This window comes from Ailuropoda melanoleuca, chromosome 4 (assembly GCF_002007445.2).
Source record: "Ailuropoda melanoleuca isolate Jingjing chromosome 4, ASM200744v2, whole genome shotgun sequence".
NCBI classification, from domain to species: Eukaryota; Metazoa; Chordata; class Mammalia; order Carnivora; family Ursidae; genus Ailuropoda; species Ailuropoda melanoleuca.
Window position 1 is genome coordinate 141,683,745 of NC_048221.1, and position 18,661 is coordinate 141,702,405.

The following is an 18,661-nucleotide window of genomic DNA, read 5'->3' on the forward strand; positions in this document are numbered from 1 at the left end:
CTTCACGCTATAAAAACTCGGCAATTCATCAGTCATCAACTTAGGGCATCACGCTGGTAGGAATTTTTAAAGTTAAGTATTCCATCCATTACCCAACCTGTTGCCACTCAACATATTTTTATGACTTTGTAGCACTATGTAGAGAAAGGGGATCAAGGTTTTTCAGAAACTTTGGATGGAATTTATGTGCCTGGAACAAATAATGTTATCCTTGGTATCAGGCACTGTAAGCCCACATTATCAAAGTAATTGACATTATGTTGAACGTAATTCTGTCTCCAAGGGTACAGATTCAAAGATTAATTCTATTCCAATGAGATAAGAGAGTTATCCCTGCCGTATAGACGCAGAATGTTACAGTTAGGTGACTTGCCCAGGGCTTTTCCAGGGATGTGATTTAAGTTCTGAAATTTAAAAACATAAAGAGCACAGACCGATGCATCACTATGCCCTAGTTTGGCCGCGGGCCAGTCGAGGCTTAGGAAAAACACGAGTATATATTTTACTGGCCTTCTTTTGCTGTATTATCCACATAAATCATAACTTCTGCTCTGCAAGGATTTTCTCTGAGAAAGCATTTGTCACGTGTGTTCCTCTACCCTTTCCACGATGCTGTATCGGTCGGCTCGGGGGGCCATAGCAACCCCACAGACCAGGGCCTTAAACGACAGACAGTTTCTCATTTACCTTCTTACATTTATGGAGGCTAGAAGTCCAAAATCAAGGAGCCAGTGATTCTGTTCCTGATGAGGGCTCTCGTCTGGCTTGCAGATGGCCACCTTCTCACCGAGAGAGAAAGTAAGCTTTCCAGTGGCTGTTCCCTGAAGGGCACTGACCCCGCACTGGGGCCCCCACCCTCATGACCTCATCGAAACCTGATCACCTCCCAAAGGGCTCCACTTCCAAATACCATCACACTGGGGCATTAGGATTTCAACATATGAATCGTTTTAGTTTGGTTTTTGTTTTTGTTTTTGTTTTTGTTTTTTTTGTGGGAGGGAGACAGAATTCAGTTCGCAGTGTGTTATGTGATGCCAAAAGATTAAGTAGCCTTTTCTGAACAGCCAGGTAAGGGGAAACAAAAAGCAGGCATAAAAACGACAACAATAAGAAGACTCAGCTTTTAGTTAAGAACACTTGAACCTCAAAAAATAGAATCTCCACTTTTTAGGATGATGGACATGTTCTCCCAGCTAATGTGATGGAGCGTACTGTGCTCTTCGATAATTTGGAAGAGCAGTTGGTATGTCTATATTCGATGACTTATTTATTTGAACAATTTGCTACTCCCTAAAGAAAAAAATTGCCATATTTCTATTGAGATCCCAACTAGCGTTCATGGGTATGGGTTAGGTTTTTTGTGTGTGACAAGCGGGACGGTGAGATCAGACAGTTGCTCCAAGAATCGTACACGGGTACGTTTATTTGTCATGTCTGCAGAGCCTGCCCGTGAAGCCTGCCTTGTCTGTTTCAAGCAGTCCAAGTCCCCTGCCCCTCTTCTCGTGCAGGTGAGCCCTGAGAACACCTGGCTGCCTCTGGTCCTCAGTCTGCCTCCCCAGCCACTGTGTCTGGCATCTCCTTCCCCTGCTCCCTGCAAAGGGCTTTCTCTAAGCCTGCCCTGCCCATGAGCGCTCCCCCTTCTCTCTGCAAGCTTGGCTCTACAGCCACTTCTGTCACCTTTGCCGACCTTTATGAACCCGGCCGTCTCTGTCTGGTGTGTTTCAACAATGGCTTCCACCTGATCCTGAGACAGACAGAGAGATGAATTCGGTCTCTAGCTCACAGTTTTGTAGAACACAGCTCCGTCGTCCAGGTCAGCTTCATTCCTCCAGAGGAGCAGAGAATCTAAAGAGTTCCGTGCACCAAATAGCATCTGCTTATGAAGGCATATTTTTTCAAGGCCTTACAAGATCCTCGGAGGGATGTCATCTATCATGTAAAATGTCTATGAGTAGACACCACTCAGAACGGTTAAAATGAATCGTACTGACCACAGTAAATTTGGGAGCAGATGCGGAGCGGCTGGACCCTCCCACTCTGCTGATCCGACCATTTCAGAAAACGGTCTGAAGTCACTTGCCCAAGTTTAAGCTACCCTTTACTCGGGAGCAAACACCTTCATTCCCAGGGAGATACACAGAGGCATGCGCACAGCGCGGTGTGATTCATAGTAACCCCAAACTGCACACAGAGGAGCTGAGCGGATAAATTAGCGGAGGCTCACGTGCGGAATGCCGAGCAGCGGCTCAGGGGCAAGCCGCCGGTAAAAGCCAGCTGCAGTGCAGGTGCTCCTGGCAAACACTGTGTTGGGTGAAGGAACTCAGACACAAAAAGGAACTTACAGATTGTTTATTTCATATAAAGTCATAAAAACACTGGCAAAATGAACCGGAAGTATGTAAGGTGTATGCTTAGTTGGTAAAATTATAAGGAGAAGCAGGAAAATTTTAAGGAAAAGTAACTTCCATAATAGGTGAGTTGTTGACCTCTGGGGATTGGATCGGGAAAGTGCCGGGTGACGGTAGGAGGGTCTCTGGGATGCTGACCATGGATGCCTCCTCTCCCAGGGGTGGGCACGTTATTGGCATTTGCCTCTGATAGCTGCTGAAGAATCCCACATTCATTAGTGCTTTCTTACGGGTAAATCTATAGATTACGGTTTACAAAATGGTATGTTTATTTCATGCAGGTTTGGGGGGAAAGGCAGTTTTTTCCCTCCCTGTTTATAACAGTTTCTTTGAGCAGAATTAGTGATTTTACTTATCAGCACAACAGCCTGAACATATGAGGATACCCTCCATCTTCTGGAACATGGTACCCTCTTGGCTTCGGGGTCTGAATCCATCAGGGGACCCAGGTCTCTGCTTAACCAGCTCTCTGGCTGCGTCTGAGTAAGTCACAAGCTTCGGGAAGGGACAGAGGGTTCATGACGGGAAGGGCTCTTCTCTTACCGAGGCTGATTCTGTCCCCGATGGTCCTTCACTAAAAATAGGTTGGAAACGGGTCTGGAATTTAGTTCATGGTCATGTCATGAGCCAATGTCGGTTTCTTTATTTTGAGGAATATGCCATGGTCATTAAGATGTTAGCAATGGAAGATTCCAAGTGAGGAGCATATGTGAGTGCTCTGTACCATCTTCCCAACTTTTGTATATACCTAAAATCATTCCAAAATACAAAGTTTTGTTGTTGTTGTTATTGTTTTAATAAAAAGGTAGAAACTAGCACTGATGAGACATCACACCTTATCTTTCCTTCTCAGGAACTCTGAACAAAGAAGACAGAGAGCACGAGAGGAAGTCATTTAGCCAATACTTATTAGTTCTCCAAAGAGAAGGAGCTGCAAGTCTCCCGTTGAAAACCCAGGCTGTGTATCTTCTCATCCAGATCAAAACAATAGGAAAAAAAAGATTTCCTGATATTTAAGATACGACTTTGATAACATAATTCGAATTATGTTGTTGTTCAGCCCTGATAGACTGTTTTCTTGATTGACCTTGTAATCAGCTGCAAGTCTCCCAGAGATAAAAACATTGGCATTTAAGGGGCGCCTGGGTGGCAGCGTTGTTAAGCGTCTGCCTATGGCTCAGGGCGTGATCCCGGCGTTATGGGATTGAGCCCCACATCAGGCTCCTCCGCTATGAGCCTGCTTCTTCCTTTCCCACTCCCCCTGCTTGTGTTCCCTCTCTTACTGTCTCTATCTCTGTCAAATAAATAAATAAAAAATCTTTAAAAAAAAAAAAAAAAACATTGGCATTTACTTCCAGTGTCTTTCTCCAGGATCAAGGGATGGCCGGCTGGTTGGCCCAGCCCCCTGGGTGAGATTGACAGACAGACAGACAGACAAATAGATGGACAGGTACATTAGCAGATAGATTTTAAAATCTTGAGGCTTTCTCTGCATCCTCAGTGACTCCTATCTCACTCATTTTTTCTGATTAACAACATCAAAAATGATTAAACCTTTATGTTTCATCAAACAGAAGTGACATGTTTGACAAGAAGTTACTCGCATGGAAACAAAGTCTTGTGTATTCAGGACCATGCAAGGATAAGTGTGAAATGGGCACAACCGGCTCACATTGTGCTCAATCAGACTTAGTTTTTCATGAGTTTATGATTCAGGTTATACTCGAGTAACTGATATGAAAGCCCAACCGTGGACCAGCCGCAGGAAATGCACATGTCCTACGCTGGTGGGTAGCGTGGCCAAGACCCAGCCTCACGTGATTCTGGACGAGGCATTCGTTGCCCTAAAGAAGACCGCATCTGAATTATTAAGAGGATTTTAAAATCCATGAAATTAACCAAGAATTTTTGACAATTCCTTCCTTACTTGACTTTGTTCATTTTCCTTTAACTTTACTACCCACTGATAGCCCTCCTCAAAGACACGGAAGAGCTCTCTGGCATTCTGCTGTGACGCTAGGAACCGGGCATGGGGGTCCTCGGTCACGGCTTGACCGGATTCCACCTACTCTTTCGCTGCAGCCGCTTGCTTGCTGAGGTGTGGGCAGGATGAGAGGGCTTCTCTGACCCCATCATGTAGCGTGCCCGGGACAAGCCTCCACATGACAGATGAAAGCCCGTGTTCGAGGTGAATGACACTGATGCCTTTCTTATCATCAGGTGCTTCTCCATTTTTACCTTCATGACCCCAAATGTAATCCCTACCCCTGCCCAGTACAGAGCTGTGTTTTTACCATGTCCTCCCGGTAGCTGAGCCTTGCATTTACCATCCGTGTTTTGGATCGGCTTGCCCATTCGGATCTGGACAATGCAATAAAAATTGCTAATCCCAGTCGGCCACGTTGAACCTAATCTCAAATCCCCATCATTGGAAAAACACCAAATGTGGCCAGCTCCCACTCTGCGAAGTGTGCAGAGAATGGGGCTAAGGTGGAAAAGTGGGCGGAATTCATGTAATTTGGTCAAATCCCTTCGAACAGCATCTGAGGAGCTGCTGTAGACATGCTTCTTCAGAGTGTCCTCATTTTCACGTTTCTGCCTAATTGCCAACAATATTGGTCATTTGGTGAGCACGTTATTAAACCATTGGAACTTACTGGGATACAAAAAGAAATGCTCTTATTTACCTCTAACTACTGCCTGCAAACATGCTCTCTTCCACGACCTTTCTCTGCCATCCTGTGACATCTTGAGTTTAAGTCTCTTACCAGAAATTTAGTCACTTTAACCTGTGAAGGAGGCCTGCCGCACCTGCCCCAGGCTTCATTCTCCTGAGCACTTCGGTCTCTCTCCTTCACGTGCACCTGCCACGCCCGCCCCTCCAGGTCTACTCCCGGCTCACAGCTCCGCCATGCGCAGGAGCGCTGGTGACCTGTTCTCTTCTTCCACCTCTGTGTTTCTTCTCTTCTGGCTAATTCTGGGCCCAGGGGGGAAAGAAATATTAGCAAAAAGGGACGAAGTGTTTGTAGGTTTGTCTGGAACCTTAATTGCCTGTGCCATGGCAGTTGTCTCCTGGCTAACCCTAGTGCCACCAACTCCACGGTGACGGGAGGGACACTGACACTTGGAGTACAGGAAGCTCCCTGACATCCTAAGCTAGTCCTTGATGTTCCTGCCTCAGGAACACCTAGAGACTGCCTTGCAGAAAAACTCTCACTCGGGTTGGCTGCCCTCTTGCTGGAGTCGCTGTGAGATGCCTCACGTCCACCAACTTCCGGGCATCTACTTGTCCAACAGGTGTGATGCATAGATTAACTCATTGCCTGTCACCTCAGGCTGCTCCCAGCCTCTCGCCTTCAAAATTTTCATAGAGAAGAAAAAGCTGATTGAATTCCTTACCCCAATTCTGGCAGACGTGTGCTCCATCTACCATTGGGGCAGCACACGTTTCAAAGCTCGGCCAGCACCCGGCCACCGTAAAGACAGAAAATGCCCCTTCTTGCCCCTCGAGGCACACCCGCAATGTTGCCAACTCGTTATCTCGGGTCCCGTCCCTTAACCTGGTTGGGATGGGGAGCACTCTTCTCACCAGGGTGACAATTCACTTGTCTCGGGAACTCGCTGCTTCAGTGAGCGGCTCTGGAGGCCTGGGGCCCTATTCGCTTGTGCATTTGTGGAGAAGGACACATAGAGGTCAGAGCCGGGTTGTGGGCAGGGCTGGACGGCTCCCTCTTAAATACTCCGGAAGACACTTCTCACTGCCTACTGCCACTGTCTCTGGATTGTACAGAGATTGTACAGTTTTGCATTTGGGGACTTCAGACACAATTCTGAGACAAGAAAGACAGCATTCAGTATCCTGAACCACCGCTTGTTATAGATCGTGCGTGGAGCTCGGTTAGCAAGTGCACGATGCCTTTTAAAGTCATGGAACATGAGATCTGCAGACCACGAAAGACTAGTTTCAATGACTAAGCTAAGCGTCTAAGGTTATATTTTTTTTTTAATTTAGAGCAATATTTAAACCATTTGTCTTGTTAGTCAAGAAATCTGTGCAACTTAATTTACTTGACTTATATATACATATATATGTATGTATATATACACACACACGTACATATGCAGAACAAAAAAACTGAGCATAAGATGGTAAGTACTTTGCAGAACACATCATTAGACACAGTTCCTGTATAAAAGTTTTTTTTTTAAACAAAAGATAAATCAGGAATAAGAACCATTGATGATTACTTAAAATTATTTTTCAGGCTTACACAGAGTTCTTCCTTATAAAATTTCAATTAACTAAACTTTAAAGATATGGTAGTATTTCAGTGTTAAATAAAAATAAAATTTCTAAAGAATAAAACTAAAAAAATCAAAATAAATGTCGAAAGCCACTATGAGCTCATTGAGATCACAGTTTGATCACAACTTTCATTGATGGTTCAGAAACTAAGTCAATTATTTTATAATTCCTTGGCACTGCCATTTGAAGCTCTGGTGTTTACTTTCCATCTCCCCCGTGATGCACTCAGCTCACCTGTGTCCTGCAACAGCAGGCTAAGAGCAGTAGTAAACTATATTTATGATCGCAGCAGATCGAGCTGGAGGGTTCACAGAACTGTGTCCAAAAGAGGCTTTAAGGTAAAAAGAGCAAGAGTATCTGAAATGGGTTATCATGGCCCAGGGAGCCAGAGCAGAGCGTGGCAGCCCCGCTGAGAGCCAGGCACAGCAGTGCAGCCAGGAGGGGCGAGCGGAAGGCGCACTTGGAGCAAGGGGGAGTGTGGCGGGCGTCCGTCCTCATGCCCTGAGCCTCGGCGCTGGACCTCTGCCTAGCTCTTGCCTGGGGTGGGCTGCGGAGGGGACAAACAAGCTCTGAAATGATCGTGTACTCATGTGCTTTCTTCCCGCCCTACTCTCTTTCCCTCTACTGCATCTCCTGTTTCGGATTTCCTCGGTTCTAGTTTCTGCTATTCGTAATCAAACCTTTCTTAGAGGTCCACACATGCAGACCGTGTTGAAGTGTGAACACTGAATGCAAGTACCCGTTTCCAGCCAGTTCTTACCTCTTCTAGCGATGTTTTCTTCCCACCACTGCTGCCTTGCTGTTTGGCACTGGGAACCAATATGTCATTGAGATTCCCCAAGAGGTTATGTTGCCTCTACTCCTGCGTGGAGGAGGGGGTGGGGGGCAGCAGTGCAAATACCCCCAGCTTGCTTTTCTTCTTGGTTGTTTCCTGGCCTGCTCAGTCTTTATTCATATACTGAGGGTGGAAAAGAGGTCTTCAGAAGAGAACCATTCCTTTCTCTGAAAGTGGAGGGGGAAGGAATGCTCAGCTTTTGGGGTTACTAGACCCTACATCTCTGAATTTGGGGAGTGATGGGGTGAGAAGAGTAACTTCCTACATTTCTGCCTCCAGGTCTGTAACTAGGAGCAAAGTGGCGTCCACCTTGAGCAGAACCAAAGATGAAGAGAGGGCTTCTTAGCACACATCCATTTGTCTCCTAATGAGTATCAATTTATGTCTGATTTAGGGGTTTTGTCATTTTATATTTTCAGTGTGAAAAATGGTTGCCTTTCTTTTTAGCTCTGCGGTATTTTAGTGCGAACACAGGTGCATTGCAAGCTGCCTGTGAGATATCATACTGACCCTAGTGCCCAAAGGTGAGAGTACGAGTGAGCCTCTCTTTATTACAAATTAATAACTAGACACATCATTTTATAAAATTAAAAACTGCAGTTCCATAAATATATTTCAAATATTGATGCACAACGTATGATCTTTTCTTTAAAAACTATCACGACACCTCTAGGGAACTAATAAAATTTTCTGCATACCTTCTGGGCCCTTCATCTCTTAATCAATACTCATTTGGAGCTAATGTGATGAATTCAGGACTAATTGAAAGGATGCATATTATTAATGCTAGACATTCACCCCAGCTGCACAGTCCGACAGGGTTCATTTTTGAGATGAGCAAATTAAAGATTAATTCCTATGGCAGAAAAATTCCCAGTGAGAGAGCATAATCAATTTGTATAGTGTGCCATCCCCTTTGGTCCAGAAGGCATATAGATTAGTAGCTAATGCATTCTAGCTCAGGCCAAAAAGACAAATATCTAATTGCAGGTTTTTCAATAACTCAGTGGTATTCTATTATTTCTTCTGGGCTAAGTGTCTCCCATGGCAAAACACAGACCCACTTGTTTCCTTCTTATCCAGGGACATTGCAGAGATTAGGGATTTTAGCAATTCCTATGTAAATGATCTGGGAAAATTGTGGCTACCTTCACTGGTCCTGCACTTTGTCAGGTGGGTAACAGTCTTCATGCTCAGTGGTATAGTATTGATATGCGCTCTCAGTGGGTCATTGAGATACTTCATAACACACTTAAGAGATGAACTAAATTAATTCTAATGAGCAGAATAGTTGGATAGATAGTGTATTACTCAGGGTTCTTCAGAGAAACAGAACCAATAGGGCATCTCTATCTATCTATCTATCTATCTATCTATCTATCTATCTATCTATTGAAAGATTTGTTATAGGAATTGCTCATGCAATTATGGAGTCACGATCTGCTGTCTACACACTGGAAAGCCAGTTCTGGAATTTGGTCCCAGTCCAAAGGCAGGAGAACCAGGGACCAATGGTGTAAGTCCCGGTCTGAGTCCGAAGTACCGAGTACCAGGAGTGCGGACATCTGTGTGCAGAAGATGCATGTGGCGACTCGAGCAGCGAGCAAGTTCTTTCCTCTGCTTTTTTGTTCTACCCAGATCCTCAATGTGCTGGACGATGTTGGAGAGGGCACCTTCTTTGCTTCGTCCACAAGTCTCTTCCAGAAACACCTTCCTGGACACGCTCAGAAATGATGTTTCCCTGCTCTCTGGGCATAATGGAGCCCAGTCGGGTTGATACAAACTTAACCATCACCAATAGAAGTCCCCTTTTCTGGTAAGTATAACATTAAAGATGAGGCTCACAGGGGTTTCAAGGAGCTTGAGACAGGAACCCTGGACAAGGCAACACTGACTCCGGCTCTGCAGAACGTCCCTACTTCGGACTTCTGAAGAAGGAAAGGAAAATATTTCTGGTCGAGACTATACCATCTCAATAATCAAAATGGGTGCCTACCAAGAGAGTAGCATTAATTCTTTTTTCACTCCCAAGTCCCTTATTCATTCGTTCACTCAGCTGAGATTGAGTATCTGCTAAAGTGTGGGATCAAACATGTTCTTGACCCTTCATGGTCATCTCAATAACAGACGCAGTCTCATCTTTGTAGATACGTAGAGCCCACCAGTGGAGAGGGGACGTAACAGTATCTAATTTAGGACATAACTTTTGCAATCTGGTATTCTGGTTACGTTATATATTTGCACATTATGTATTCTCTTGTCTTCTATTTGCCACAGAAGCATGGTATGCACACCATAGACAATCGAGTGAATTTCTGTTCACTACACATTTCCTGGAAGTTATCTGAAAAAGTCCAGCCGTTCTGGCAACTCAATATCTCACCCTTAGAAACACTGCTCATCTCAGGAAGGAAATAAAATCATGTAACATTCCTCCACCCTGGTAAAAAGGAAGAAGTAAATAAAAGATAAACTAAAGTCTAACAGCTTCTATTCCCATATTTTTTCCACCTTCTTGATGCCAGACAGGCTCTAGGCACTGGTGGTGCAGTGGCTGGGAAGGGTTGTCAGGCTGGAATGCTGGCCCGTCCACACCAGTGCACGACCTCAGGGACATTCCTTGGCCTCTATGTGCCTCAGTTACATGACTTATGAAATGGTGATAATAATAGTACTGGGAACCCAGGGCTGCTGTGAGAATCAGGTGGGCTGGTTCTCATACTGTTTAGACCAGTGTCCAGGGTATAGCGAGAGCTAGCAAAGTCACTAGGGGTAGTACCAGGGCTGACACCATCGTGGTTAACCAAACCAAGCCGGGATGAAAATTAGGAAGAGAAAAATGGAAAGCAATCAATAAACATAGAGTGTTCGAATGTAAGTCAGAGCCTCGAAGCAAGGTGAGGAGCTAGGGAGAGAGCGGCAATGACATCACACGTTCTCGGCATCTCTCCGTTTCTCTGACCCCGTGCTGTGTCCACTTCCCTCACCATCTACACTGCATCCCCATGGATCTTCAGTATCTGACAGCTGGCAGTATTGCATCGCAAAGCATGGCCTTAACACCTCCCATTCCTTGCATCTGGAATAGCCACCACCTCCCTCCCTGGCCTAGATGACCCTGCTCTGTCTTCCGACCTCTGCTCAAAGTCACTCATCTCGACCTCACAGGCTACACAGAAGCTCACTGTTACACCTTCTTATGTCACCAACTTCCTCTCCCTTCCGGCATTAATCAAAATTGGAATCATAAATTGATTTATGACATTCCATTAATGTCATCCTCCATATGATATTATTAATACATTTGGACAGTCTCTGACATTCCCCACTGCCGGCACTCATGAAATATTTGTAAGAATGACTGGCGCGGTCTTCAAAGTCCGGCTCAAAATTCATCTTCAGAAATCTCATCCCCACCCTCGGGTGAGGTGTGTCCCTTGTAACGCAGAAGCACACCGGCACTGCATGTGACTCATGGTGTCATTATGGGTAGAGAGGGTTTCTCTGCCTTATGAGATTATACGCAACCCAAGAGTGGGATCCATTGATTTGTTTTGTTTGTTTTTTCCAACCGACCCAATCAGAAACTTACATCTAGCTTTATGACCAGAAAGTACTACAAAGTAGACAAAACCATACTGGTGAGAATCCCTGGCTTTCTTAAAATTACAAAGAAAGTAGTGTGCAGGGACTTTGCCATGATTTTATAAAAATGCTGGTTCGGGAAGCTTGTAACTTAGACATTGTCTTGAATACAAGCAAGTTCCCTCTGGAGACAGGGCTTATGCCAGTACACCTTCATCGTGAATTTAGTGTTGTGTTAGACTGAGATTCAGACATGTTTGGACCCATGACTCTAGCACCAGTGATCTGCTGAATGATGTGGGGGTACCAATGCCAGCTGCTTCTTCACAGGATGCCTGGACTTGACCAAAGCCAGCACGCGTATCTGCCCCTCTCCCTGCTTGTAAAAACTAATTCTCTTAGCTTATTATTATTATTATTTTTTGCCTACTACATATGTATAGGTTCCTTTTCCTTTCCTTTTTGCATGAATAAGGCACGAACCAGTGGTAATGTGAAAGAAAATACCTTGTGCTTACAGAGTAACAGTACAAGCTAGTTTCCTCCAAGGCGCTCGGGGTTTTGTACGAAAGTGATCACCAACAGGTATTTACTTAGAGGTGTCAGCAAAGGGTCAGAAAAAGTGAAAAAGCTCTGTGGGTTTACTGTCAAGGCAAACAGAGAAAGGTTCACAATTTGTATGTGGCTCTACATGGACACTGAGGTTTGGGGGTAAAGCAAGAGAAAGGATTACTCGGGAGTTAACGTGTTTTTATACAATTCCCCATGTTCAATTCTGACCTAGAGCCATTGCTTCCTCTCCTCCCCCAGCAGAAAGTGCCAGCCACTCTTCTGATGTCTGACAGAAGCCCCAGCTCCGAATGCGCTCCACGGGAAGAGCTGTGCTGAATGACAGAGGATCGCCCTGCTGCGTACTGAGCAAATCTGCGTCCTCCTGGAACACCGACAGTGTCCAGGGGCACTCCCGCTCTCCTTCCCATGTTGATGGAGACCTTGATAAAAAAGAACATTTATGAGAATCTTCACAGCTGTTAGGTGCTTCCAACTCCATCACACCAGCTAGTTTTACACATCTCTTGTGAAGTGATTGACGTCGGGAGAAGTTACAAAAATCATCCAGGGTCACACTTCCCCCTGAGCGATGAGGTGGGAGTCAAACCTCAAGTCTATCCCACTGCAGCCGTCTTGCCCCCTCTGGCACACCATCATTTTTGTTTGAGTAGGCATTGCACTTGCATGACACAAAATTCAGGAGGGACCATAAGGAAGAGTGGGGAAAATCTCTTTCTCTCCACGTCCCTACTTACCTTGTTCCCTCCCCAGAGTCAACCACTATTAACCAGAGAATTTTATATCCTTCCAGACACATCCCACGCATGTATATCTGCAAACATATAGACTACATAGACTTTTCCCCCCAAAACAGGGATAATCCAAACCAAGACTCTTTCCCCAAATATCTTGGAGCTCAAATACTTATATCAACGTATGTGAAGCTTTCTCATCCCTCTTACTAGATGGAGTATTTCATCACAAAACAGACCATGATTATTTAATTAGTCTCTACTAATTGTCATTTAGTTGTTTCAAACTTTTCCACCGCTCCATTCTCTAAAAACACAAAGAATTGCCTTTAAAGCTTACTATGATGAGGCGGCTGAAGGATGGAAGAGAGCAAGTGTAGACAGAATGATGGGGGCGATGTCACCGCTCATGAGAGCTAAACCAACACAGGCAGCAAGCCTTTGCAAGAGTCGTGGTCAAAAGTCAGGTTTTCCCTTCACATAGGCTCTTCATATCATATGTATACATATATCACATATGTACATATACATATAAAATAAATTAAAATAAGAAATAACGTGAAGAACAAATACAGTCAACAGCCACAGCACCTCCGTTCAGCCGGCTTGTCCCGGCACAGAGCTGCCTTCCTGCTTTTCAGTATTTCAGACAAACTGCATCAGTTTCCCACACCATTCAGAACAGATATTGTGGGCTTTTCCCCCGATATCATCTTACCTTGAGATTAAGATAAACACTAGGCCTTTGTCAGGGTTATGGCTCTTACCGCTGAAGCACAACTTTATTAGCTGGACAGTCGTTAGATTTCTCCCGATCGCACTCAACTCTTCCTCGCTTTAAAACACAGGCTCCAAATAAATGCATTTTCATAATTATTTAAGACTTATTCCCACGTACAATTTTTTTATGATTATAAAAATGTGCTTTCACATGTGTATCATTCATTTCAGGTTTGTCACTTTAAAAGTGATCTGTGTGTAATGATCTGGAATAAGAGCCAGGTGAGAAGTATTTAAAAATGATCGATTAGGGCGCCTGGGTGGCACAGCGGTTAAGCGCCTGCCTTCGGCTCAGGGCGTGATCCCGGTGTTGTGGGATCGAGCCCCACATCAGGCTCCTCCGCTATGAGCCTGCTTCTTCCTCTCCCATTCCCCCTGCTTGTGTTCTCTCTCTCACTGGCTGTCTCTATCTCTGTCGAATAAATAAAATCTTTAAAAAAAAAAAATAAAAAAAAATAAAAAAAAAAATAAAAATGATCGATTAGAAGAAGCATCTGCATTCAGAGAAGTGGGTTTGGAGAGGCGAGTAAGTCGTCCCAATAAAGTACTTTTGAAAATAAAAAGAAAGGGGCAGGCACATGTAGGAGACATTTGCCTAAAGTTTATTCTTTTATTCAACCGTTTTTTAAAAGAAAATTACATTTGAAATGGTCATAATTAATTTGCAAAGAATATTTACACAACACATTTATTTTTTAAGAAAATGATATAATCCAAATTTCAGGGTTTCTTCCAGTAAGCACTCAGGGGAAGAAGCAGACGTACAATAGGACATTGTTATCAGCACCCATGCAATCGAGACAGGAAGTCTGTGTGGTTTAAATATTGAAAGGGTAAGGGCCAGAGAAAGAAAAAGACTCAGATTAAGGGATGGAAAGAGAACAACTCCGGAAGGCATTATGTTAATTTGGTTATCCTGTTACTCCTTCAGGATGTGTTTATCTTGTAATTAATATGTAACACTCAAATAGCTAGACTTCCCCCTACTTCTCAAAAGATGGGCGCTCTGCTGAGCTCTGCGTTTTTCCCAGGGAGGTATTTACGGTCGTATAGTAAAGTACAACATATGTTACAAAATGACTTTTCTTGCGTGGCATTCCTTCTGTGCATAAAGATTGTATGATAGTGCTGACCTCGAGGCCCAGCTAATCCTAATAGTAGACTTGAGTGTATTCAGCTGTAGTCATAGAGCTCTAATTATTTATGGCACAGAAGTTAATTAGATTATCAGCTGAGGAGGTAAAAGTATAGGAAAAAGTCCAGCGTATTTCACCGATGAACAAGAAAACAATCTTTTTTTTTTCTTTCTGGATAGCCAGTGGTTATTTTGTTTTGTATACACATCATTCCTTTCTAAGGTTGCAAAAGAACGCTGCCCTAAAGATATAACATTGCAGAGATGGAGCTAATAATTTTTTGGCACCAAGTTTAGTTCAAAAGGATTAGGTAAGTATATTCATAGATTTTAAACCAATCAAATTACAAAGCCAATTCCTGCATTAATTTTCCAGCTAACTTAATTATACAGCCCCAAGGTCTGACTTCTCATCAATTAAGTGAGCTGTAAAACTCTGGAGCCCAATTCTACGATGTATTAATCAACACATCTGATGTAGGGAAACAGACTTGATTATGGTCTCTGGGCTGGAAATCAAACCAGCAACCACTGTTGATTTAGCCGTATGTAGCTTAAAGATAAATTAATACCTTAATTAGTTAATTTTTAGAAGTTGCGCCAGTTGACCAGGTAAGATAGCACGGTAGATACGGAAGAAGCAAGAAAAATAAAGGTGCTAGTGAGAAAGCACAAAGTAAAAAACTGTTTTAAAATTAAAGAAAAAGTCAAGGTATCAAGAAGTCTGTTTGAATATGGTAGACACGAGGCCAAACTGCCGTGGACAATCCAAAATCCTCTCGAGGAAGCTGACCTAAAACAGCCCCCTCCGTGGCCCCACGCAGGGTGAGTTCGGTGGTACATCTAGTTAGACCAGACTAAAATGATCACGAGCTGCTCCGATCCCAACTTTCTGTGTTATCTCATCGGAGGCTGTCCCCACAACGTAGCTCAGAGACAATGTGCTGGGCTTGCATGATAACTCGGTTTCAGACAACACAAAAAGATGAAAATGGGAGCTAGTGAGATCCCATTCTTCCCTTTTACTGCAGGGTGACCAAAGTATGTGGCTCAGTGCATTGGACATCTTTTTGTTCAAAACTGACGGACATTTGAGACTCAAGTTCTATAGCTTGTAGAATAAAAGAAAAACAATTTTGGAAAGAAATTTCAGCTAATTTCTTTTTTTTTAATTTTATTTTTTTAAGTAATATTTACACTCAACATAGGGCTTAAACTCACAACCCTGAGATCAAGAGTCACACTGAGCCAGCCAGACATTCCAGTTAATTTCAATTAATAAGAATTTAGCATTTATACATACTGGCATTTCCCAGAAACACATGGCGTTCAGGTCAATCTTAACTAAAAAATAAAATGGGTTACATGCAGTTAAGATGTACTTACTGCCTAGAGACCAATTTCTAAAAAACTTTCAGGATGACATCTCGTTTTCCCTCCTATCGCCATCGTATGACAGGTAGAGAAGACTTAAAATGGACCCAAAATGCCCACTCTACAAGCCTTTCCTTCTTTTGTTTGCCTTCATGTCTCTTGAAAATCCATGGAATGAGAAAACAATAGATAATGTATTTTATATCTATTTTCTCACTTTGAAAAGTAGATAAACTTTTTATTTTTAATTGGAAGACAGCAGAAGTACATAGTACTTTCCAGGAAGTGGAATGGTCAGTGTGATATTTGGTTCCCACATCCTCACCCACTAACAGCCAAGCCCTGCCTCCTGAGACTCAGAGAGGGAGCCCACCCGACCTCCCCCTCTGGCGAAGTTTCAAACCGCCGCTTGTCCCACACCCTCCATGAGCTGGGTCAATCCTTCCTCTTCTCACCCACCATCATCACTGGCATCTCACATGGTCTCAAGGCTTAAGATATATGAAAAAGTCTTCTTACTCACACAGAGGAGATGATCTAAATTAAGAAATGTCTGTCAAGTCTTCATTAGTTCAGAGATCTGGATGTCTTACTCTATCCCTCTAAGCTGACTGCTTGTTCTCTATAGCAATCAGATATTGTGTTCAATCATATCATTATATAGTTATTGATGAGATAGATGTGTATATTGTTATTATGTACTTTCCCAACCCCAAAGTCTTTGCATTTTACATTTACTTCTTTTTCCTTTTCCTTTCCTTCCTCCAATACAATGTGCCTGTGTTTGTCATGGGAAGAATATGTCCTGCTTAATGAAAGTGAGATTTTTTGACGCAAAATATTTCTGTATAAATTTAAGGCCCACATTACAAGCCCACAGCATGGGGAGGAGTCACAGTTATTGACCATGATCAGGCCCCAGAATGATTCCAGGCACTTATGTTCATTTAATTCTCAAAACTGTTTTGGGGGCTGAGGATTTGACCCTCATTCTAGACAGGAGGAGTCTGGCCCTCACGCCGGGGGATGCGTGAGGGCCAGCCCGGATCTGGTCCCCAGTGAATTTATCTCTGAGCTGTGAATAGTAGCATCACAGGATGGAGTTTACATTTCTTCTTTTCTCTGAACTCATTCTTTACAAACCTCCCACTGGTTTACATCTGTGCCATTTTCTTTCATTATTATCTGAACTGTGATTTAGGGAAGGCAGAATTTTGTTAATACTGGAAAATAATTACAAATTTATAGAAGTATGAATTACTTTTGGGCTCAAATGATACCTTGGTAAATAAAGGCATCTGAAAATATCGTTGATGGGTCACAGGAATGTCCATTTCTCTGACCTTCCTTATATTCTTTAACTCTTCTGTAAAAGACACAAATGATTTTACTATGAACTAAATAAACATTTTTTAAAGATACCTATCTCAAAGGGCAAATTTATTATTTTCTGATAAGACTAAACCAAATCAAGCTTTAGAACACTGCTTTTAATGAAAAATGATTGAAATGTAATGTTATATTTTAATACATGTATATATATTGAATTCAAAGAGATTTGAATGAGTTTATTACATAAAATTTATATAGTGAATAATAGAAAGGATTTTAAGGATCTACAGATTCGTATCTGCCAGTTAATATCAGTGATATTTACTCACTAGTCCCTTTATCCATAAAATGGAAACAATAAGTCATCACAAGTTTATTGCAATAATTCAATGACTTTCAAATAGATAATATGAGTGGAGAGATTAGCCAAGTACTTGGCATATCATACGCACTCAGTATCTGGAAGCTCTCACACAATAAGAAAAAAGCCATTAGAGGTGGTTTTCATCTATGAACATTATGGAGTAGCCATTAGGACTGAGTGATCAAATGGTCTCGGTGTAGGTTTCAGAGGAGTGAGTTAATTTTGGAGTCATATAATTTCAGAACTGAAAAGAGCCCTGGAGATACAATCCCGTAATTGTCAGTGTAGACGTGTGGGCAGGAGGGGGAGACAATCATGCCCTCACCCCAGGAAAGCATCTCTGCAGAATGAACACTTGTGCTCTAAGAAGTTTCTTCAGTTTACTTGCAGTATGTGATCCAGTCTGCTCAAGGAAACAGTCCTGCATCATTTTCTATTTTCATGGGTCTACAGAAATGGTGGAATGGGAAAACAGATGTGGGAATTAAGAGCCAGGAATGCGAAGGAACATATTTCCAGTCCCAGTACACAGAACAGCAATTTAGGGAGTGGTCACCAGGACTGACTTGCGGGATCTTTCCTTCCATGCCAGCAGGTACTTGCTTCCTTGTACCACCCACCTCCACTAAAACTGTGCTCTTCTCAGCCAAGACATTATAAGTAGTGTTGGAAAAGATTGTTTTTAAACCAAACCTGGCTTACCGGAGCCCGTGGTACGCATCACAGGCTCTGTTTCAGAGCAGTCCTCTTGCTCCCCAATGACACCACAGGCAAAGGCCCTGTTTCAACGCGGAGAAGAAAAGCTGTCTTTGATCTCCGCAGGAAAGGTCCTTTTTAATCACCCCTGGAAGTGATTTCAAACAGCAGATATTTTTAGCTTTCTCTCAAAGTTCGAAGAGTGTGTGTATGCCTGTGTGGAGGGGATTGTGCGTCTGTGTGTGTTTAATTCTCTTGGATTATTTTTATACATCCATATCTTGTATTCCTTTGGATTTTTCTGCAAACAGCTCATGAGGAAAACAGCAGAAAGAACTAAGAGAGCCTCAATAATTAAGGTAATTGTTTTAATATACACTTGAAGGTGTTAATGCCCGATAGTACAAAATACCAATCGGGGGCAAGTTTCACCCAGCGACACCCACTACCTGCGTGTATCGGTATCAGGAGAAGACGGACCTTTCCAAATTGGATTAACTGCTGGTAAACACCTTGTACTTCTCATTTAAATAAAGCTTGAG